The sequence below is a fragment of the Trachypithecus francoisi genome, unplaced genomic scaffold (assembly GCF_009764315.1).
Source record: "Trachypithecus francoisi isolate TF-2019V2 unplaced genomic scaffold, Tfra_2.0 Lachesis_group5, whole genome shotgun sequence".
NCBI classification, from domain to species: domain Eukaryota; kingdom Metazoa; phylum Chordata; class Mammalia; order Primates; family Cercopithecidae; genus Trachypithecus; species Trachypithecus francoisi.
The window spans coordinates 147,160,529-147,184,711 of NW_022681470.1; the positions used below are offsets into that span (position 1 = coordinate 147,160,529).

The 24,183-nt window shown below is 52.4% G+C and overlaps 1 protein-coding gene across 2 annotated transcripts in view; it reads left to right on the top strand.

Moving 5' to 3' along the window:
• The first annotated feature begins 595 nt into the window (after positions 1 to 595).
• Positions 596 to 24,183, top strand: part of GNG7 (G protein subunit gamma 7) — a 207,198-nt gene continuing 183,610 nt past the window's right edge. For both annotated transcript variants that reach the window (XM_033198287.1, XM_033198286.1), the window contains exon 1: positions 596 to 701. The gene's annotated coding sequence lies outside the window, so the exon portion shown is untranslated. The remainder of the gene's footprint in view (positions 702 to 24,183) is intronic.

Consider the following 24,183-nt stretch of genomic DNA (forward strand, 5'->3'; position numbering starts at 1 on the left):
AACAAAACAAAAGACAGATTGCAGGGTCCAGTTTCCTACAGGATTCTGGTTCATTCCATCTGGGTTGGGGCCCAGGAATTCGTAGATCCAGGGCCATGTGTTAGGAAACTGAGAAACCTTGGAAATGATGAGACAGGCTTGGGCAAGTGATCTTAGGGGGCAAGTGACCTTAGGTTTCACCTCTCTGAGACCCAGTTTCCTCTTCTGTAAAATGCAGATAGTAGTCTCGCCTTCTGGCCTTCTGCAGCGGGTTCCAAGAAAGGGAGCCTATAAAGTGTTCAAGAAAGTGGCGCAGCAGTTACGATCACTGACATTCTTCCTCCTCAAATGAGCTCCTGGAGCTGGCATGCAGGATTCGAACCCGCTCTCCTAGCGCGGGATTCGAACTCGCGAAACGCCTCGCGCCTTCCTGACGTCACGAAGTCACCCCTGGAAAGCCGCTCCTCGCCCCGCCCCCGGCCCCGCCCGCGCCCGGAGCCCCGCCCCGCTCTCCTGGGCGCAGCCTACCCCGCTGCCTGCCCCGCGCCCCGCCCCCGCTCCGGCCTCCCGCCGCCGGGGCTCGCCATTGGTCGTGCCGGGACGCCAGGGCCCGCCCCCCGAGTGTCGGCCCCGCCCCCGCAGAGGGGAGCGAGCGCTCGCGGGCCGGGGCGGCGGGTTCGGCTGCGCGGAGGGGCTGAGGCGGCCGCGGGGCCCGAGCGCAGGTAAGGGCGCCCGCGTTTCGGGCCAGGGGAAGTGAGGGTGCGGCCGGCGTCCCGGCGAGGGGACTGGGACGGCTCCGAAATGACTGCGGACCGAGTTGGGGGTCGGAGTTGGCTGAGGAGGGGGCTGGGGCTGGGGACCTGGGCTGCAATTGGCGGCTGAGATTGGAATTGGGGATGGGCTGCGCTTGGGGGTCGGAGTTAGCTGGGGAGGGCCTGGGGCTGGAGATTGGGACTGCACTTGGGGCTCAGGGCTAGCTGGGGAGGGGGCGGGAGTTGCAGGTCGAGGTTAACTGGGGACGGGGCAGGAGGTGCAGATGGAGGTTAGCTGGGGAAGGGTTGGATCTGGGCACTGGGACTCCACTGGGGCTCAGGGCGAGCTGGAGAGGAGGCTGGAGTTGCAGGTTCAGGTTCGCTGGGGAGGGTGCTGGAGGTGGGATTGGAGGTCTAAATTAGCTGGGGAGGGGGCTGAGCGTGAGATGGGGGTCTGAGTTAGCTGGGGAGAGAGCCGGAGTTGCAGGTCCCGCTTAGCTGGAGAGGAGGCTGTAAGTGAAATTGGAGGTCTGAGTTAGCTGAGGAGGGGGCTGGGGGTGAGACTGGACATTTGAGTTATCTGGGGAGGGAGCTGGAGTTGCAGTTCGGGGTTAGCTGGGGAGGGGGCCGCTGGAGTCGCAGGTCAAGGTTAGCTGGGGATGGGGCTTGGAGTAGGATTGGAGGTCTGAGTTAGCTGGGGAGGAGTTTGGAGTTGCAGGTCCAGGTTAGCTGGGGAGGGGGCTTGGAGTGGGATTGGAGGTCTGAGTTAGCTGGGGAGGGGTCTGGAGTTGCAGGTCCAGGTTAGCTAGGAAGGGGCTGGTGGTGGAATTGGAGGTCTTGAGTTTGCTGGGGAGGGAGCTGGGGTGGAATTGGAGGTCTTGAGTTTGCTGGGGAGGAGGCTAGACTCACAGGTCGAGGTTAGCCGCGGAGGGGGCTTGGAGTGGGATTGGAGGTCCAAGTTAGCTGGGGAGGGGGCTGGAATTGTAGGTCGAGGTTAGCTGGGGAGGGGCTGGAGGTGGAATTGGAAATCTGAGTTAGTTGGGGAGGGCGCTGGGGAGGTGGCTGGGGGTTGAGATTAGCTGGAGAGGGGAACAGGGGTTGAGTCAAGGGTCAGCTTATTTGAAGAGGGAGTTGGGAGTGCGGTTGAGGTTTGCAGGGAGCTGGGGAGGGGGCTGGGGATGAAGTTTGAAGTGGGGTTCATTGGAGAGGGGGCGGCAGAGGGAATTAGAGGTTGAGGTTGTCTAGGGAGAGGACTGAGGAATGGGGTTGGTGAAGATGGAGGGCGGTGATTGACGGCCCAGGGGTTAGGCTTAGCTGAAAAGGAGCAGAAGAACAAAGTTGGGGTGAGCCAGAGAGTGGCTGGAGCATACAGGTGGGGGCCAGGCTTGTTCCAGAAGGGGTCTGGGGGCTTTCAGGGGAAATGGGGAGCTTGTGAGTGCGTGGGGTGGAGGGGGGTTCAGGGAGAAGGAAGTTAGGGTGAGGTAGTGAGAAGGGAGGTGGGGGTAAGGTCCCAGGCTGGAGATAACCTGGGGGCAGGTGTTTTGCTAGACATTAACTAATTAGGAGGAAAACAGGGTGTGGGGAGGTATCTCAGGTAGGATCCAGTTAAAAGGAATTTGGAGAGGACTCACCCCTCTACTTTTGGGGGAGATGTTAATTGTTTGCTCTAGAACCGGGCACGGAGCAGAACCCCCCTGGGAACAGTGAGCTGAAGGAGACAGGAGTTTGGAATACTTTTTGAGGTTTATTTCTAGGATATAGGGTGCCAAGGAGAACGCTTCAGGAAGGAGAAAGGCTCCTGTCGGTGACTGAATTTTTCAGGAACTAAAGTGGGAGTTTTTGGGACGGTGATATTGAGCGACGTGGGTGGTACTTTATTTTTCCTGGGGAGCGGGGGTTGCTAGGGGCTGGGAGGTGGGCGGTGGAAGACAGGCTTGATGAACAGAGGCAGCGCATCCCCAGCTAAGCGTCTTCACACGGTTGCTAGGTGTCAGCGAGGCAAATGCCAAGTTCACAAACTTGTTCCCATCGTGGGATGCTGCGATCTTGCCCTGAGGGAGAGTCAGGGGCCTCTGGGAGGTGCGCCTGTGTGTTCCCACCCGGCCTCTCGCTGGTGGGCTGTATCATCTTTTGGAGGTGGTGTTGACTCCCCTGCAAAGCGGGAATAATAAAAACGGTAGCATGTGCCTCTCAGGGTCGAATTACGGGATGTATGCGTGGAATATTTCCTAGCATGTAGCCAGGGTACCTGAAGCATGGAGAATAATGTACTCAATCCAGTTTTTTTCTTGGGTGCGTTTGGAGGTAGAGGAGTGGGATGCCTGAGTTGTCACAGAGGAGAGGAAAGGGAGTGACTGGAACTTGACTCTAGTCCTGAAACCTTAGGGGCATACATCAGGGTCACCCCCAGAAGCTTTCAAAAATAATCTGCATGGCTGGTTGTGGTGTCACATACCTGTAATCCCCACGCTTTGGGAGGCTGAGGTGGGTGGATAACCTGAGGTCAGGAGTTCGAGACCAGCCTGGCCAATATAGTGAAAACCTGTCTCTACTAAAAATAGAAAAATTAGCTGGGCATGGTGGTGTTTGCCTGTAATCCCAGCTACTTGGGAGGCTGAAGCAGGAGAATGGCTTGAACCCAGAAGGTGGAGGTTGCAGTGAGCCGAGATTGCGCCACTGCACTCCAGCCTGGGCAACCGAGAGAGACTCTGTCTCAAAAAAAAAAAAAAAAAAAAAATCTCTAACAGCAACAAAAATATGTCTTATTATTTATTACTATTATTTTGAGATGGAGTCTCAAATATGGAGCCTGTCTCCATATTATTAAAAGTGAGTAAAAAACTGAAAAGAAAGAAGACTTTGTCCACACCTGCTGGCAGGAGCTACTCAAGGCTCGTTAAGTAACAAATGCACCTGTTTAAGAGAAGGCTGCCTGGGTCATTCTGATTTAAGGGTGCCCGGTAAGCAACCACATCGAGCTGTGATTATACACTCGAAATGTTGAGTTTACAACTTCAGGGTATGGGGTGCGTTTGGTCTCTCCATCCCAGCGCTGTGGACATTTGGGGTCTGATCGTTCTCTGGGGTGAGGCCTTCTGGGCACTGCAGGGTGCTGAGCAGCGTCTCTGGCCTCCACCCACTCCACACCAGGAGCTCCCTGCATCGTGACAACCACAGATGTCTGCAGACATCACCCAGTGTCCTGTAGGGACAGAGACACCCCAGTGTGGAACCCTTGTTACAGACAAAACTGATTTATTTTCTCCTTTAACGACCTCATCTCCCCTTTGATGGGCATGAAGTGGGGCTATTCAGAAGTGGGGATTGTTTTTAAGTCATTTAGTGCTATCGTTTTGAGAGGGGAGAAGTAAGGTCGCACTGCTTTTAGAAAACACTAGAAATGCCTACTTACAGTCGGGCACGGTGGCTCACACCTGTAATCCCAACACTTTAGGAGACCGAAGTGGGTGGATCACTTAAGGTCAGGAGTTTGAAACCAGTCTGACCAACATGGTGAAACCCCGTCTCTACTAAAAATACAAAAACTTGCCGGGTGTGGTAGCGTGCACCTGTAGTCCCAGCTACTTGGGGGGCTGAGGCAGGAGAATCACTTGAACCCAGGAGGCAGAGGTTGCAGTGAGCTGAGATTGCGCCACTGCACTCCAGCCTAGGCAACAGAGTGAGACTCTGTCTCAAAGAAGAAGAAGAAGAAAAAAGGCTACTCATTTCTAGGTGGGTCTTTTAGGTGGCTTTTGAACACTTAATACTGATTTAGAAGATGGGATGAAGTTGTCAGTTACAGGTATTGGAAGATGACGGTGTTTACAATGTGCTTTCTTGGTTTTAACCTGCAATGTGAAGCTTCCAACGTAGCTTGAATTCTGCAGGTGCATCTTGATCTCACAGAGCTTTATTTAGAAAGCATCCTTTGACTGAGGCTGTTATTTTCTGTTCTTGTTTCATGCTTAATAAACCCTGGGGCCCCACTGCTTGACAGCAAAGAGAACTAAACACAAATTACCCTCACGTGTAGATAATTTAGCTTCATGTTGACTGAATGGAGGCATTTTTCTTGTTCACCGAGTAGTAGTGGAAAACACTCCTTTCTTCATTCAAGGTGTTATTTAGATTTTTTCAGTTGCATCTGGAAGCAGCAATGGTCTTTAAAATCATACCACTGAGTCATTTGCATTTTTGAAGATGCTTCATGGTTTCTTACTAGAAGGTCGTGCCTGGTCTCTAGGGGCTTGGGAGCTGGTGCCTGCCTGCCTGCCTGCCTGCCTTCCTGCCTTCCTTCCTTCCTTCCTTCCTTCCTTCCTTCCTTCCTTCCTTCCTTCTTTCCTTCTTTTTTTTGAGATGCAGTCTTTCTCTGTCACCCAGGATGGAATGTGATGGTGCAGTCTTGGCTCACTGCAACCTCCGCCTCCAGGGCTCAAGCAATTCTCCTGCCTCAGCCTCTTGAGTAGCTGGGACTACAGGTGCACACCACCACACCCAGCTAATTTTTATATTTTTAGTACAGATGGAGTTTCACCATTTTGGCCAGGCTGGTCTGGAACCCCTGACCTCTGGTGATCCGCCCGCCTCGGCCTCCCAAAGTGCTGTGGTTATAAGCGTGAGCCACCACGCCTGGCCTGTCCTTTTTTTTTTGAGATGCGGTCTCGTTCCATTGCCCAGGCTGGAGTGCAGTGGTGCAATCTCGGCTCACTGCAACCTCCTCCTCCTAGGTTCGGGCAATTCTCCTGCCCCAGCCTCCCGAGTAGCTTGCATTACAGGCATGCACCACTACGCCCGGCTAATTTTTGTATTTTTAGTAGATTGGAGGCATCTCACCATGTTGACTAGGCTGGCTTCGAACTCCTGACCTTAGGTCATCCACCCATCTCAGCCTCCCAAAGATGGGATGACAGGCGTGAGCCACTGCGCCCGGCCATTGTGTCCTTTCACAACTGATTTCTGCAATTCGGCGTCCTTGGTGATGTCGGGCGCCTCCCCGCCTCGCAGTGACATTTCTTGACTTCACTTGTCACTGCTTTTTACACATGCCCTCTTTGGCCTGGCCTCTGTCTCTTAAGAGTTAGAGAAAAGTGTTCATGGTTGACGTCACCCAGGAGACCTTACAGATGAGTGTGAGAGCTGAGGAGATGGGTTGACCTCTCCTTAGTCACACAGCAGCCCCCGAGGGGTCACTCCTGTCCTCCTCCTCCTCCCCCGTCCTGTGGCGTGAGTGGGCTGCACTCTGTCTGTGTGGTTCCTCCCCCACATCCGCTCCTGACACGGGTGGGCAAGGGGAGTTTATGGGCAGCTCTGAGACTCTTCCACGAACAGTTACTTGAACCTCGTAAAAGGAAAAGTCTTATTGCTTTTTATGACAAAAATCGAGGTATAATTTACACTTCATAACATTCAGTCCTTTTAAGGATACAATTCCATCTTTTAAATAAGTTTATGAGCTGTGCAAACATCCCTATAAGCCCCTTTCAGAACATTCCTGTGATCCCAGCACTCTGGGAGGCTGAAGGGGGAGAATCACTTGAGGTCAGGAGTTCGAGACCAGCCTGGCCAACATGGCGAAACCCCATCTCTACTAAAAATACAAAAATTAGCTGGCTGTGGTGGCGAGTGCCTGTAATCCCAGCTACTCAGGAGGCTGAGGCAGGAGAATCGCTGGAACCCGGGAGGTGGAGGTTGCAGTGAGCCAAGATCACACCACTGCACTCCAGCCTGGACAACAGAGCAAGACTCTGGCTCAAAAACCAACCAAACAAAAAAAAAATCCATCACCCAGTAAAATCCCTTGTCCCCAAGAGGGGGACTCTCCACCCCATCCCCGGCACCCACGCCTCTCCCTCCTGTCTCTGGACCAGCGTGTCCTAGACATTTCAAAGAAATGGGTCACACACTGTGTGGCCTTTTGTGTCTGGTGTCTCTCACTGCATGTGACATCCTCAAGGTGCATCCATGCTGTGGCCTGCGTCAGAGCCTCGTTCCTTTTCAGGGCTGAGTTGTGTTCCAGTGTGTGGACAGGCAGCGCTGTGCTCATCCACCCATCCAGCAACACACGCCTGGCTGCTTCTGCTTTGGGGCGATGGGGCGAGGTGCTAGGATGTAAATGGCTTTTTCCTGGGCGCAGGCAGCTCACTGTGCTGAAGCTTGGGATGTTTGTTTACGGGTACGTGCTTGCTTTCTTTCCTTTCTTTCTCTCTCTCTCTCTCTTTCTTTCTCTCTTTCTCTTTCTTTCCTTCCCTCCCTCCCTCTTTCCTTCCTTCCCTCTCTCTCTCCTTTCTTTCTTTCTTTCTTTTTTTTAATGGAGTATCACTCTTTTGCTCTGGCTGGCATGCGGTGGTGCAATCTCGGCTCACTGCAACTTCTGCCTCCCGGGTTCCAGTGATTCTCCTGCCTCAGCCTCCCGAGTAGCTGGGATTACAGGTGCCCACCACCACACCCGGATAATTTTTGTATTTTTAGTAGAGACAGGGCTTCACCATGTTGCCCAGGCTGGTCTCGAACCCCTGACCTCAGGTGATCCGCCTGCCTCGGCCTCCCGAAGTGCTAGGATTACAGGCATGAGCCCCCATGCCCAGCGTCTTCTGTCTCCTTTCTTTCCCATCCTAGTGCTCCCTCTTGAGCTGAGAGCCTCATCATCTCTGGCAGGAGCCTCTGAGGTGACACATTGGCCTCTGGTTTCTCTGACTCCAGCAAGACCTTCCTAGTAAGCTTCCTGGGCACTGATCAGACGGTAACTTCCCTGCCCCCTACCAAGTGAGCACCTGCACGATGGCACCGCAGTTCCTCATGGGGTCTTCACGGTCCTGCATGGCCCGGCCCTGCGCTCTGACCCTTCAAGTGCCCCCCACTTGGTTCCATCCACCTCCCCAGTGTCCCTGGGTTTCCTGGACGCTGCCGTTGCTGTCTCCTTTGTCTGAAACGCTCCTTCCTTCCTTCCTGTATCCGACAAAGGCCCGTTGTGTGCCTATTTTAAGCCTCAGAACTGGTGCCAGGCCCTGGGAGCGCCACGTGAATGAGGCATCTGTGTGCTGGTGTCGGGGCCGTGGAGGTGGCAGCCTGGGTCAGAGGGGCCTGAGCCCAGGGTGGCACAGAGGTGGGGGCCTCAGGCCTGCGTGTTCTGGGAGCTGTGTAGGTGCAGGGGTGATAAGAAGTCGTCCAGGGGGGTAGAAAAGGGGCTGAGGAAGGTCCAGACGGGAGGCCACGGGGAAGCTTTGAGTAGAATACTAGTTTGCCAGGGAATGGATTGGTGGAGACTGGCCCATCTTGGTGGGTACATAGAGGGCATTAGGTCTCCCTATGCCACTCCCCACACATTTTCTCAGCCTGGCTCACTGCAGCCTCAAACTCTGGGCTCAAGCAATCCTCCCACCTCAGCCTCCCAGAGTAGCTGGGACTGCAGATGCACGCCACCATGCCCAGCTAATTAAAAATTTTTTGTAAACATGGAGGTCCCCCTGTATTGCCTAGGCTGATCTTGAACTCCTGAGCTCGAGTTCAACCCTACTCTGTGATGGCCTGAGTAGGATCATTCTGTGGGGTGGGGCCGTCCTGGGCACTGCAGGGTGCTGAGCAGCGTCCCAGGCCTCCACCCACTCCTTGCCAGGAGCACCTCCAGTTGTGACCACTACAGATGTCCCCAGACACAGCCCCGTGTCCCTCAGGGAGCAGATCACATCTGGGCTAGGGGGGTTCCATGGACCCCAAGAGACGCTGTGTCCCATGATCCTCTGCCCTGCTGAGGTCCCAGGAGGCTGCACACATTGAAATCCACACCCTGAGTGGGGAGGGAGAGAGGAGGTGAATCCCAGGAGCTGGGGGTCCCCCTGGTTTACACCGTCTGCCCCATCGGGAGTTTATTCTGGTGTTCAATGTGATCAGGAAGCAGACTTGATCTTTTCCCAAATAATGTAGGAGCTCCCTCTTGGCACTGCAGATGGGGGGACCGGATTGTTCTCTGGGGTGGGGCCGTCCTGCACACTGCAGGGTGCTGAGCAGCATCCCTGGCCTCCACCCACTCCACGCCAGGAGCACCCCTGAGTTGTGACAGCCACAGATGTCCCCAGACATTATCCACAGTCATCTGGGGTTGAGAACCACTGCTCTGTATCAGGCTCTGGTAGAACAGATTCTTTAAACTAAAACTGGTTTTTGTTTTTGTTTTTTCCCCCTAAAAACTATAGTTGAACTAGTTCAGTGCGATTCCCTGCCAAAAAAAAAAAAAAGCAACAACAAGAAAAAACTCCCCAAAATGTAGATTCCTGTAAAAATGGTGTCACCCATTCCAAATAGCCTTGACATTTCTGACCCAAGTCCCCTATGCTGACCCCACCTTACAATCTCAAATGTAGCCCAACCCAAGAGAGAGAAGGAAGAGAATTTTATCCTCAAACAACCAAGATTTCTTAGGCATAGAGACATTTCAAGGTCAGAGTCATTTATTTTACAGACATTTATGAACGTTCACAATACAACATTAAGTGTCTGATATTGTGTTGGGTGCTGGGGTTACAAAATGAAGACAGGGACCTCTTGACCTCTGAGAGCCTCCAAGAGGAGGTGGCATTTGATTAGAGACTTGTGGGGGAGTGGGTAGAATGTGAGCATTCATTCTTTAACCCTTGACACATTTATCTGGTGCTGTCTCTGTCTCATGTCTGGCCATGCCCTAAATCAGAGCTTGTCCCTGGGGGCGATTCTGGCCTTCAGGAGACACTGAGTGATCTCTGGGGACATTTGTGGCTGTCACGACTGGGGCTGCACCTGACATGGAGTGGGTGGATGCCAGGGACACTGCTGAGCGCCCTGCAGTGCCCAGGATGGCCGCACCCCAGAGAATGGTCCAGAGCCCCAATGTCCACAGTGCCGAGGGAAGAGACCCTGGTTTGCAGAAATGGCTACCTTTTTGGAATTTCTGTACAGTTACTCTTTGGAGGATGGTAAAGTAGAAAAAGATTACCTTTGATGTACATTAGTTAGTTGAAAGTCTGCTTTTCTTGGCCGGGCTTGGTGGCTCACGCCTGTCATCCCAGCACTTTGGGAGGCCGAGGCAGGTGGATCACGAGGTTAGGAGATCAAGACCATCCTGGCTAACACAGTGAAACCCCGTCTCTACTAAAAGTACAAAAAATGAGCCGGGCATGGTGGCGGGCGCCTGTAGTCCCAGCTACTCGGGAAGCTGAGGCAGGAGAATGGCGTAAACCCAGGAGGCGGAGCTTGGAGCTTGGAGTGAGCCAATATTGCACCACTGCACTCCAGCCTGAACAACAGAAGGAGAGACTCCATCTCAAAAAAAAAAAAAAAAAAAAAAAAAAAAAAAAAAGGTAAAGAAAATCTGCTTTTCTTTTTCTTCTTTTTTCTTTTTTTTTTTTTTGTTTTTTGAGGCAGGGTCTTGCTCTGTCACCCAGCCTGGAATGCAGTGGTGCAATATTGGCTCACTGCAACCTCTGCCTCCCTGGCTCAAGCAATTCTCCCACCTCAATTTCCGGAGTAGCTGGGACTACAGGCACACATCAGTATGCCCAGCTAATTTTCTTTTTTAAAAATTTTTGTAGAGATGGGGTACTGCTATGTTGCCCAGACTGGTCTCAAACTCCTGGGCTCAAGTGATCCTCCCGCCTCAGCCTCCGGAGTAGCTGAGACTACAGGCGCATGTCACTGCATCCGGCTAATTTTTTGTAGAGATGCAGTCTCACTACGTTGCCCAGGCTGGTCTTGAACTCCTAAGCTCAAGTGATCCACCCGCTTTGGACTCCCAAAGTATAGGGATTTCAAACGTGAACCACTGTGCCTGGCTAAATGTCTGCTTTTCTTTTTAATGAGATAGGGGCTTACTCTGTTACCCATGCTGGAGTGCAGGGCACAATTCACAGCTTATTGCAGCCTTAAACTCCTGGGCTCAAGTGATCCTCCTGCCTCAGCCTCCCAGATAGCTGTGACCACAAGCATGTATCACCACACCTGGCTAATTGTTGTATCTTTTGTAGAGATGGGGTCTTGCTATGTTGTCCAGGCTGGTCTTGAACTCCTGGGCTCAAGCGATCCTCCTGCCTCAGCCTCCCAGATAGCTGAGACCACAAGCATGTACCGCCACACCTGGCTAATTGTTGTATCTTTTGTAAAGATGGGGTCTTGCTGTGTTGTCCAGGCTGGTCTTGAACTCCTGGGCTCGAGCAATTTGCCCACCTCAGCCAGCCCAAGTTCTAGAATTACAGGTGTGAGCCACAACGCTGGTTTTCATTGTTCATTTGACCTTTGTTGACAAGGCCAAGACCGCTGCCTCTGGCCTTCTTAAAAAAACTTCCCTAACTTGATGGACAACAAAGCCAGGAGGAATCAAAGAAAAGAGGTGACTGCAGCCAAGTTCAAGTGCGGATGTCCTGGCAGAGTCTGCTGGCACAGAGACGGCTGTGGCTTCAGAGTGGTTGGAAAGTAAGGCCTGGACTTTGCTGGCCTTGCCAGTGCCCAGTTGTAGGAGGAGCCTGGGACCGCCACTGTCATGAATGACCACAGACCGGGTGGCTGAAATAACAGAAGAGTATTGTCTCATGGTTCTGGAGACCAGGAATCTGAAATCACAGTGTCAGCAGGGCTGCACTCCTTCTAGAGGCTCCACGGAAGGAGTCTCCCCACCTCTCCCACTCTCCAGGGGCTCCAGGAGTCCTTGGCTTATGGCTTATTCCAATTTCTGCCTCTGTCATCACAAAAGGCCTTCTCCCTGGGTGTCTGTGGAAATTTCCCTCCTCTTTTTTTTTTTTTTTTTTTTTTGTGAGATGGAATCTTGCTCTGCTGCCCAGGCTGGAGTGCAGTGGCGTGATCTCAGCTTACTGCAACCTCCACCTCCCAGGTTCAAGCAATTCTTCTACCTCCCAAGTAGCTGGAATTACAGGCGTGTGCCACCACACCCAGCTAATTTGGTGTTTTTAGTCGAGACGGGGTTTCACCATGTTGGCCGGGCTGACCTCAGGTGATCCTCCTGCCTTGGCCTCGGAAAGCGCTGGGATTACAGGTGTGAGCCACTGCACCTGGCTGAAATTTCCCTCCTCTTGTAAGGTCAGTCTGGGTCAGCACTTTAGGAGGCCAAGGCAGGTAGATCGCTTGAGCCCAGGAGTTTGAGACCAACCTGGGCAACAGGAAACAATCCCATCGCTACCAAAAAGACATAAATGAGCCGGGCGTGTTGGCATGCGTCTGTGGTCCCAGCCACTCAGGAGGCTGAGGTGGGAGGATCGCTGGAGTCTGGGAAGTCGAGGCTGCAGTGGGCCGTGATTGTGCCACTGCACTCCAGCTTGGGTGACAGAGCAAAAGCCTGTCTCAAAAAAAAAAAAAAAAAGAGGCCATTGGTCGTTGGATTTAGGGTTCATTCTAATCCAGTGTGACTGCATCTAAATTCATGACATCTGCAAAGACTTTGATCCTAAATAAGCTCCCAGTCCCAGGTGTGTGGGGTTGGGTCACGGACCGTTCCTTTGGAGGGGTTCACAGTGTAACCCCCAACGCCTTCGTCCCCTGCGTGCGGTGAGAGTCAGGCTTTTCCCGGGCTGTGTGATCCCAGGTGCTAAATCCCTTCCTGCTTCCCCCTCCTCCCTCCTACCTTTTCCCAACTACAGAAAAATTACACGTGCACCATCCCACAACCAGTGGAGAACTCTGTGCCTGCAGGGGCCCCTGGGAGCGCAGGAGGCTGCAGAACGAAGTGGGAATTTTGAGTTCGTGTCCCTCCCAGAAGCACCCCGGGAGCAGGGAGGCCACAGGTGACCACGCAGCCCCCTGAGAAGTGCCCCGACCACTCCTGGTCTATAAAACGGTGGGAACGCCTGGCCCTGGCCATGTACAGCAGGGATGCACTGGGAATTGTAAAGCACTTTGTAAATGTTAAGTGTATTGTTACTCAAGTGGTGAGGCCTGGATAAAGTAGGATTTCGCCCCTGGGCACTGTGGGCATTGGGGCTGGATCCTTCTCTGGGGTGGGGCCATCTTGGGCATTGCTGGATGCTGAGCAGTGTCTCTGGACTCCACCCACTCCATGCCAGGAGCTCCCCCGTCATATTGCCCAGGGCTCCCCGAAGGCAGAGATGTCCCTAGTTGAGAATCACTGGTCTAAATAATTTCTTTTTCTTTTATTTTGATTTATCTTAATTTTTTTATTTTTTATTTTATTTTATTTTATTTTATTTTGAGACGGAGTCTCCCTCTCTCTCCCAGGCTGGAGTGCAGTGGCGCGATCTCAGCTCACTGCAAGCTCCGCCTCCCTAGTTCACGTCATTCTCCTGCCTCAGTCTCCTGAGTAGCTGGGACTACAGGCGCCTGCCACAATGCCCGGCTAATTTTTTTTTTTTTTTTTTTTGGTATTTTTAGTAGAGAAGGGGTTTCACCGTGTTAGCCAGAATGGTCTTGATCTCCTGACTTCGTGATCCGCCCGCCTTGGCCTCCCAAAGTGCTGGGATTACAGGCGTGAGCCACCACGCCCGGACTGTTTTATCTTAATTTTTTTGAGACAGAGTCTCGCTCTATCGTCCAGGCTGGAATGCAGTGGTGCGATCTTGGCTCACTGCAACCTTCACCTCCCGGGTTCAAGGAATCCGCCTGCCTCATACTCCTGAGTAGCTGGGACTACAGGTGTGCACCACCATGCCTGGCTAATTTTTGTATTTTTAGTAGAGAAGAGGTTTCACCATGTTGGCCAGGCTGGTCTCAAACTCCTGACCTCAAGTGATCCTTCCACCTTGGCCTCCCAACGTGCTGGGATTACGGGCATGAGCCACTGCGCCCGACTCTTTTCCTTTTATTATTTTTTTAAATTTTTATTTTTTTTGAGAAAGAGTCTTGCTCTGTTGCCCAGGCTGGAGTGTAGTGGTGCAATCTTGGTTCACTGCAACCTCTGCCTCCCGGGCTCAAGTGATCCTTCCACCTCAGCCTCCTGAGTAGCTGGGACTATAAGCATGTAACACCACGACTGGCTAAGTTTTCTTTTTTTTTTTTTTTTTTTTTTTTTGAGACGGAGTCTCGCTCTGTCGCCCAGGCTGGAGTGCAGTGGCCGGATCTCAGCTCACTGCCAGCTCTGCCTCCCGGGTTTACGCCATTCTCCTGCCTCAGCCTCCCGAGTAGCTGGGACTACAGGCGCCCGCCACCATGCCCGGCTAGTTTTTTGTATTTTTTAGTAGAGACGGGGTTTCACTGTGTTAGCCAGGATGGTCTCGATCTCCTGACCTCGTGATCCGCCTGTCTCGGCCTCCCAAAGTGCTGGGATTACAGGCTTGAGCCACCGCGCCCGGCCAAGTTTTCCATTTTTAGTAGAGATGGGGTCTCGCCATGTTGCCCAGGTTGGTCTCAAACTGCTGAGCTCAAGCAATCCTCTAGTCCCGTCCTCCCAAAGTGCTGGGATTATGGACATGCGCCACTGAGCCCAGCCTAAACCATTTCTAATAAGATTTTATGATTCTATGATTGCATTAAAGTACAAAGATACGTTTGGGTTTTTAAATAGACTTTATTTTTTTAGAGCTGTTTTAGGTTTACAGCAAAATTGAGCGGTAAGAACAGAAAGTTCCCATACACCCCCCCCACAACCCACACACACAGCCTCCCCTACCACCAGCACCCCGTACCAGAGTGGTGCATTTGTTATCATCACAATGGATGAACCCACGTTGACAGATCATTGTCACCCAGAGTCCCCAGGTTCCATTGGGTTCACTCTTGAAGATTCTACGGGTTTGGAGAAGGGTGTGAGGAAGTGTGTCCACCATTGTGGTATCCTATAGTTTCACTGCCCTGGCCGGGCACGGTGGCTCACACCTGTAATCCCAGCACTTTGGGAGTCTGAGGTGGGAGGATCGCTTGAGGTCAGGAGTTCGAGACTGGCCTGGCCAACATGGTGAAACCCTATCTTTATTAACAATACAAAGCTTAACTGGGCGTGGTGGTGCGTGCCTGTAACCCCAGCTACTCGGGAGGCTGAGGTGGGAGGATCGCTTGAGGTCAGGAGTTTGAGACCAGCCTGGCCAACATGGTGAAAACCCGTCTTTATTAACAACACAAAGCTTAGCTGGGCGTGGTGGTGCGTGCCTGTAACTCCAGCTACTCGGGAGGCTGAGGTGGGAGGATTGCTTGAGTCTGGGAGCTGGAGGCTGCAGTGAGCCGAGATTGTGCCACTCTGCACTCCAGCCCAGGTGACAGAGCAAGACCTTGTCTTGAAAAAAAAAAGAACTGAGCCAACAGGTTGAAACTGAAAACCTCAGGTGGATTTGGAATCAGAGAATCTTAAAAAGGCAGCTGAGGAAGGGGCTTGGAGCACGTCCAGTCCAGGAGTCAGTAACCACTGCCCTTGGGCCACCTCTGGCCCACAGCCTGGTTTTATATATGGCCCATGGACTAAGAATGATGATCTCATTTTTATTTTTATTTTATTTTACTTTTCTGAGACAGAATCTCATTCTGTTGCCTAGGTTGGAGTGCGGTGGCGTGATCTTGGCTCACTGCAAACTCTGCCTCCTGGTTCAAGCCATTCTCCTGCCTCAGCCTCCCGAGTAACTGGGATTACAAGCGCCCGACGCCACATCCAGCTAATTATTGTATTTTTAGTAGAGACGGGGTTTCGCCATGTTGGCCAGGCTGGTCTCAGACTCTCGACCTCAAGTGATCCTCCTGCCTCAGCCTCCCAAAGTGCTGGGATTACAGATGTGAGCCACCGCGCTCGGCCTCCATTTTTAAATGATTAGGGAAAAAAAAGTCAAAGGCAGCCTCCCTTCTATCCGCCACCAAAAAAAGCAAAAAACAAAAGTCGAAAGAAAAGGCCATGACACATGACAATTATATGGCATTCCGATTTTAGCTTCCAGAAATAATGTTTTACTGGCACACAGCTCTGTGCATTCTGCTACCGTGGTGTAGTTAAGTCACTGCCGTAGAGGGTGGCTCCACTGCAAGGCTGAAAACACTGGGTATCTGGACTCTTATCGAAGAAGCATGTTGGCCCTTGAGTTCATCTCGTGTGCTTTACAGTTGGCAAAACTGAGGCCTGGCGGTTTCACGAGTTAGTGGTCATGCTGGGACTTGATCTTGGAACTTTGTACTTTAGCATTTCTCGTGTCATTTCAGCCTCTGTGTTGTCAGAGCTCTAACAGTTAACTTCAGAGAATTGCATCGAGTATATATATATATATATATATATATAATTTTAATTTTTTTAAAAATTAAAATATTGATATATATATTTATATTTTTAATATATTTTCATATTTTTGTATATATTTATATATTTTTTATATATTTAAATATTTTAAAAAATATTTTAAAAATATTTTTAAAAGATATATATACGTATTTTTTTTTTTGAGTTGGAGTCTCACTCCGTAGCCCAGGCTGGAGTGCAATGGCGCCATCTCGGCTCACTGCAACCTCTGCCTCCCAGGTTCAAGTGATCCTCCTGCCTCAGCCTCCTGAGTCGCTGGGATTACAGGCGTCCACCACCACACCGAGCTAATTTTTGTATTTTTAGTAGAGACGGGGGTTTCACCATGATGGCCAGGCTGGTCTCGAACTCCTGACCTCAGGTGATCCACCTGCCTCGGCCTCCCAAAGTTTTGGGAGGCCCACCAAGCCTGGCCCAAATATGGTCTTGTTGGGAGCTTTTATTCCTATAGCCTCCATGACGAGGAGGGCTTAATGATTTGGGAACAATTCTATATAATTATTTTTTTCCCCATAGCCTGGTGCCATGTATAGTATGATGGGCATTTTGTGTTTCTGCATTATTTTTATTTTTGTTTATTTTTTCTCATCTATTTATTTATTTTATGTATTTATTAGGTTGGTGCAAATGTAAATGTGGTGTTTGCCATTAAAACATGTTTTTTAAAATTTAAATTTAATTTTTTTTCGAGACAGAGTCTTACTCTGTCGCCCAGGCTAAGTGCAGCTGCATGATCATGGCTCACTGCAGCCTCCAACTCCCGGGCTCAAGCGAGCCTCCCACCTCAGGCTCCTGAGTAGCTGGGACCAAAGGCGCGCAATACCACGGCTGGATAATTTTTGTTTTGTAGAGATGAGGTCTCACTATTTTGCCCAGGCTGGTCTCGAACTCCTGAACTCAAGCGATCCTCCCACCCCAGACCCCCAAAATGTTAGGAGGACAGGCGTGAGCCACTGCGCCCGGCTAACAGTGGGTTCGTTTCTATTAACTAAACTCCATACTTTATTCAAATGTCATTAAACTTCCCCTAATGTCCTTTCCTGCCCAAGGACCCCATCAAGGATCCCACCTGACATGTAGCTGGCTCGTCTCCGGGACTTTATCCGGGTTGGGATCATGTCTTAGACATTCCTTGCCTCTCATGACCCGGACGGTCTTAGGAGGACTGGCTGGGTAGTGTGCAGACTTACTTCTGATCTAGGTTTGTCAGATATTTCTCTCGTGATCAGACCGGGGTTACGGGTTTTGGGACAGTGAGATGACCTGTTGCTCTCTCCCTCTTGGGGGTCCTTGAGACCCTGGTGACTTCCTACTGGTGCTGTTAACCTGGTTCTCCCAGCCCAGGTGGCCTTAGCCCACCTGCCAGCTACTCTGAGTTCATTCTTGCTGAGGGAACTCCTCACCTCCCCAGAACACTGACACCAACTCCATCCTTCGTCTTGCAAACTTTGCTTTTCATCTTCGCATCATGATTTAAGCTTCTTGGCCGGGCTAGTGGCTCACTCTTGTCATTCCAGCTCTTCTTCTTCTTCTTTCTTCTTCTTCTTTTCTTCTCCTTCTCCTCCTCCTCCTTCCTTCCTTCCTCCTCCTCCTCCTCCCCTCCCTCCCTCCTCCTCCCCTCCTCCCCTCCCTCCCTCCCTCCCTCCCTCCCTCCCTTCCTTTCTTTCTTTCTTTTTTTTTTGAGACAGAGTTTCATTCTTGTTGCCCAGGCTGGAGTGCAATGATGCGATCTCAGCTCACCGCAACCTCCACTTCCCAGGCTCAAGCGATTCTCCTGCCTCAGCCTCCCGAGTAGCTGGGATGACAGGCATGTGCCACCACGCCCAATTTTGTATTTTTAGTAGAGACGGGGTTTCTCCATGTTGGTCAGGCTGGTCTTGAACTCCTGACCTCAGGTGATCCACCTGCCTCGGCCTCCCAAAGTGCTGGGATGACAGGCATGAGCCACCGCGCCTGGCCTAACCCCAGCGCTTTGGAAGGCTAAGATGAGAGGACTGCTTGAGCCCAGGAGCTTGAGACCAGCCTGGGCAACATAGGAAGACCCTATCTCTACAAAAAAGAGGAAAAACTTAGCTGAGTGTAGTGGCACATGCCTGTCATCCCAGCTACTCAGGAGGCCGAGGCAGGAGGATTGCTTGAGCCCAGGAAGTTGAGGCTGCAGTGAGCCAAGATCATGCCCCTATACTCCAGTGTGGGTGACAGAGCCAGACCTTGTCTCAAAAAAAAAAAAAAGTAAACTTCTCTTTTGACCCCACCTCACAAAGGCTCCTCTCCTTGGGATCGTTTCAGGGTGTTGGAAACGCGTCATCTTTCCCATCTTGGCAGCAAACACTGAAGAGAGCTCGGGAGAGACATCTCCCTTCTGACTGGAGACATATGTGTCCTGCCGGTCCCGAATGTGTTGGGGGGATTGGCCGGGATCCCGGTGCTGGAGACTGAAGCAAGCAGGCGCCGGGCCGGGGTGTTGAGCATAGCTTTGCCTGAGATGCGACATTTTTAAAAAGGAGCGGGGAGGCCGGGCGTGGTGGTTCATGCCTGTAACCCCAGCACTTTGGGAGGCCGAGGTGGGTGGATCACTTGAGGCCAGGAGTTCAAGAACAGCCTGGCGAATGTGGTGAAACCCCATCTCTGCTAAAAAATACAAGAATTAGCTGGGCGTGGTGGCAGGTGCCTGTAATCCCAACTACTCGGGAGGCTGAGGCAGGAGAATCGCTTGAACGCGGGAGGCGGAGCTTGCAGTGAGCCGAGATCGCACCATTGCACTCCAGCCTGGGCGACAGAGCAAGACTCTGTCTCAAAAAAAAAAAAAAAAAGGCTGAGACAGAGACCACACACGGCTGGGAAACTGCCTGACCGCCGGCACTTTCCGCCCCCGACCTCTGGGACTGCGGTGACACCCCTGGGTCCATGTTCTCGCGCTGATAAAGTGTCTGGTAAAAGCAGAGGATTGCTGGAAAGCAGGATATCAGTGGGGGCTGAGGTGGGGTTGGAGTGTCCTTGGGAAGCGAAACTGGGCCGGGACAGAAGGGCTCTGGAGAGAAAGAGCTCAGGCCCTCCTCTCTCGGGGACAGTGAATAGGGCCCTTTGTGTGGCCAAGGCCCGTTTCTTAGTGGCCTCTTTTCACCGGGCAAACAACGGCAGGGTGTCGCTGGGTGTTCAAGGCCGCCCCCTGCCCACCAGGCCCTGGTCTCGGGAGGAGGAGACCGGGCGGTCACGGACGTTACTGAGGATCTGACGTTTGGCACACGCTGCATGGGACCTCATTACTTCCCACCCTGTCCCCCGTCTCTGACTCTCGCCCACTTTGTTTTGTGTTGCCTCCCTTGTTTCACTTTGAGACAGGGTGTCCCTCTGTCACCCAGGCTGGAGTTCAGTGGTGCGATCACAGCTCAATGCAGCCTACGCCTCCTGGGTTCCAGCCATCCTCCTGTCTCAGCCTCCCAAGTAGCTGGGACCACAGGTGCATGCCACCACGCCCAGCTGATTTTAAAATTTTTTTTGTAGAGATGGGGTCTTGCTATGTTGCCCAGGCTGGTCTCCAACTCCTGGGCTCAAGCTGTCCTGCAGCCTCGGCCTCCCAAAGTGCTGGGATTACAGGCGTGACCCACTGCACCCAGCCTTCTGTTCGTTTTTCACTGTGGTAAATTACATGTAACATAAAATTTCCCCGTTTAACCATTTTTGGGGTACATTTAACCAACCACTGTCCCCTCCAGAACTTTCTCATCTTCCCAAACTGAAACTCTGTCTGCAGGAAGCACTCACTGCCCAGCCCCCTCCCCAGCCTCTGGCACCCCCATCCTACTTCCTTTTTTTTTTTTTTTTGAGACAAAGTCTCACTCTTGTCACCCAGGCTGGAGTGCAGTGGTGCAGTCTCGGCTCACTGCAACTTCTGCCTCCGGGGTTCAAGCGATTCTCCTGCCTCAGCCTCCCGAGTAGCTGGGATTACAGGTGTGCGCCACCACACCCGTCCAATTTTTGTATTTTTAGTAGAGACGAGGTTTCTCCATGTGGGCCGGGCTGGTCTTGAACTCCTGACCTCCAGTGATCCGCCCGCCTCGGCGAGCTGCCGCGCCCGGCCCCCATCCTGCTTTCCGTCTCTGTGAACCTGAGGACTCTAGGGACCTCTTAGGAGTGGATTGCATAGGATGTGTTCTTCTGTGCCCTGGCTTCTCTCACTGAGACTGAGGTCCTCAAAGTGCATCTGCGCTGAGGCCTGTGTCAGGATATCCTGTTGTTGAAGGCTGGATCGTACTCCAGGGTGTGTGTGGACCACGCTATGTTGATCCACGCTTCTGTCCAGGGCCACTTGTGTTGCTGCCACTTTGGGGTCTCCATTAATAGCAGTGTGTCAACGTTCGCCATCAACAGCACTGGTGCGGGCCGGGTGCAGTGGGTCACGCCTGTCATCCCAGCACTTTGGGAGGCCGAGGCGGGCGGATCACCTGAGGTCAGGAGTTCGAGACCAGCCTGGCCAACATGGTGAAACCCCGTCTCTAGTAAAAATACAAAAATCAGCCGAGCGTGATGGCGGGAGCCTGTAATCCCAGGTACTCACGAGGCTGAGGCAGGAGAATCGCTTGGACCCAGGAGGTGGAGGTTGCAGTGAGCTGAGATCGCATCACTGCACTCCAGCCTGGGAGAGAGAGCGAGACTCCTTCTCAAAAAAAAAAAAAAAAAGGTCAGGCTGGTCTCGAACTCCTGACCTCAAGTGATCCGCCTGGCTTCGGCCCCTCAAAGTGCTGGGATTACAGGCGTGAGCCACCGCGCCCGGCCCCACCATTTATTTTTAAACCCATAGACTTGCTGGTTGTGCTTCTGTGCCCGGTGGGGCTTTGTCCATTTGACACCACTTTTGCAGCTCGGCCCCTTGGGGCTGAGGGAGGATTTGAACTCCTCTGGCCGATGCTGCCCACCAGCTCCCTGGCCAGCCCCTGCAGGAGCTCCTTTCTTGTTTCTGCACGGGCACCTCCCAGCAGCAAGCCCATCCCTGCCCGAGCTGGCCTGTCCCTGCGTAGAGCCGGTCAGCCCCAGGCTGTTTTCTCACAGCTCAGTTCATTCCCCTCCCTTCTCCTCCAGGGTCTCTCTCTTGTTTTCCTCCTCACCTGGAATGCCCTCGGTTCAGGCTTTCACCATCTCCGCCTGCTCCGGCTCTCCCATTTCTTCTCCCTGTCTGATGTCACCTTGTGCTTCAGTGACATCTTGAAGTTTCCGAACTCCCACCTGCCTCCCCTCTGCTAGTCTTTATGGGAGCCGGCACCTTCTTCATCTTTTTTTTTTTGCTTTATCTGTAGAAGAGGCTTCTACCTCAAGAGCAGGTAAGAAGACCACACAAAAGGCGTGGAGAGTATCTAGCAGCTATTCCGGGGGAAAAGGTCTATTTAAAAAAATTAGAGATGGGAGTCTTGGCTGGGCAAGGTGGCCCACGCCTGTAATCCCAGCACTTTGGGAGGCCGAGGCAGGTGCATCACCTGAGGTCAGGAGTTCGAGACCAGCCTGGCCTCCCACCCAGGCTGGCCTGGGACAACATAGTGAGAAACCATCTCTATTATTATTATTATTATTATTTTGAGGCGGAGTCTTGCTCTGTCACCCAGGCTAGAGTGCGGGGGCATGATCTCGGCTCACTGCAACCTCCGCCTCCCGGGTTCAAGCGATTCTCCTGCCTCAGTCTCCCGAGTAACTAGGACTACAGGCACGCACCACCATGGCCAGCTAATTTTTGTATTTTTAGTAGAGACAGGGTTTCACCACGTTGGGCAGGCTGGTCTTGAACTCCTCGCCTCAGGTGATCCACCCACCTAGGCCTCCCCAAATGCTGGGATTACAGGCATGTGCCTCTGCACCTGGTCAGGAGTCCTTATTCGCTGAGCCCAGGATGGAATCTTCTAGAATGCAGTGGACTGTCATTTGAATGCCTCCCTCACTCCCACAGTTGCAGCTGCAGATATCCCATCGCCCCTCACCTCAGGGCCACAATTACCCCCAGAGCAACCCCTGGCAGAGCCCCTGAGGCTCTGTCTTCAGATGAGGAAACCGAGGCTCATGGCACGGAGTGGGAGACTTCACCAGATGGAGTGGGAGTGGGGCAGGGACGACCCCTGCCTCCCTGTAACTCTTTATTTTTTTTTTTTGAGACGAAGTCTCGCTCTGTCGCCCAGGCTGGTGTGCAGGGGCACAATCTCGGCTCACTGCAAGCTCCGCCTCCCGGGTTCACGCCATTCTCCTGCCTCAGCCTCCCGAGTAGCTGGGACTACAGGCGCCCACCACGCGCCCGGCTAATTTTTTTGTGTGTGTGTTTTTAGTAGAGATGGGGTTTCACCGTGTTAGCCAGGATGGTCTTGATCTCCTGACCTTGTGATCCGCCCGCCCCGGCCGCCCAAAGTTCTGGGATTACATGCTTGAGCCACTGTGCCTGGCTTTTTTTTTTTTTTTGAGATTGACTCTCCCTCTGTCGCCCAGGCTGGAGTGCAGTGGTATGATCTCGGCTCACTGCAACCTCCGCCTCCTGGGTTCAAGTGATTCTCCTGCCTCAGCCTCCTGAGTAGCTGGGACAACAGGTGAGCGCCGCCATGCCTGGCCAAGTTTTGTATTTCTAGTAGAGATGGGGTTTCACTATGTTGGCCAGGACCTCGCGATCTGCCCGCCTCGGCCTCCCAAAGTGCTGAGATGGCAGGCGTGAGCCACTGCGCCCGGCTCGCCCTGTAGCTCTTTTATGAGACAGCTCTGTCTGTGTTTTGCACAAATTCTTTTATCTCTGTGATGGCACCAGCCACATTTCCTTGCACGTGCTTCTAGGTGAAACTCGAGCTTCCTTCTGACTGTGGAGTTGATTATACCAGCCCTCCTCATGTTAAAAGTTATCAGCTTCAGGCCAGGCGCGGTGGCTCACGCCTGTCATCCCAGCACTTTCAGAGGCTGAGGTGGGCGGATTACCTGAGGTGAGGAGTTCGAGACCAGCCTGACCAACATAGTGAAGCCCAGTCCCTGCTAAAAATACAAAGTTAGCCAGGCATGGTGATGCACGCCTGTAACCCCAGCCACTCGGGAGGCTGAGGCAGGAGAATCCCTTGAACCCGGGAGGCAGAGGTTGCAGTAAGCCAAGATGGCGCCACTGTACTCCAGCCTGGGCGACAGAGCAAGACTCCATCTCAAACAAAAACAAAGAAACAAAAACTATGGGTTTCACTTGAAAACATGCTCCACGTCAGCCATCAGGGAAATGCAAATCGAAGCCATGGTGAGATACCACTTCATGCCCAGTAGGATGGCTAGAATTAAAAAAAAAAAAAAAAAAAATCAGAAGGGCTCCTGGCGATGTAGAAACGTCGGGACCCCTGTGTGTGGCTGCTGGGAATGTAACGTGGTATAGCTGCTCTGGAAACAGCCTGGCAGTTCCTGAAGGGGTTACATACAGTGTTTCCACTTGGCCCTGTGAGTCCACTCCTAGGTGTACACCTGAGGGGAAGGAAAGCCTACGTCCACACAAACACTGCACAAGAAAGATCTGGCCCAGTGAGGTGGCTCGTGCTAGTGTTCCCAGCACTTTGGGAGGCCGAGACGGGTGGATCATGAGGTCAGGAGATCGAGACCATCCTGGCTAATATGGTGAAACCCCGTCTCTACTAGAAGTACAAAAAATTAGCTGGGCGTGGTGGCGGGCGCCTGTAGTCCCAGCTACTAGGGAGGCTGAGGCAGGAGAATCACTTGAACCTGGGAAGTGGAGCTTGCAGTGAGCTGAGATCACGCCACTGCACTCCAGCCTGGGCAACAGAGCAAGACTCCGTTTCAAAAAAAAAAAAAAAAAATACTTTGGGAGGCCGAGACGGGCGGATCACGAGGTCAGGAGATCGAGACCATCCTGGCTAAGATGGTGAAACCCTGTCTCTACTAAAAATACAAAAAAATTAGCTGGGCATGGTGGTGGGCACCTATAGTCCCAGCTAGTTGGGAGGCTGAGGCAGGAGAATGGCGTGAACCCAGGAGGTGGAGCTTGCAGTGAGCCGAGATCACACCACTGCACTCCAGCCTGGGTGACAGAGCAAGACTCTGTCTCAAAAATATAAATAAATTAATAAAAAAAAAAAAGGTGGAGACCAGCCTGGGCCACATAGTGAGACCCCGTTGCTACAAAAAATAAAAATTAGCCAGGCCTGCTGGGGCACACCTGTAGTCCCAGCTACTCGGGAGGGTTAGACGGGAGGATCATCTGAGCTCGGGAGATGGAGGTTGCAGTGAGCTGTGATCCACCAC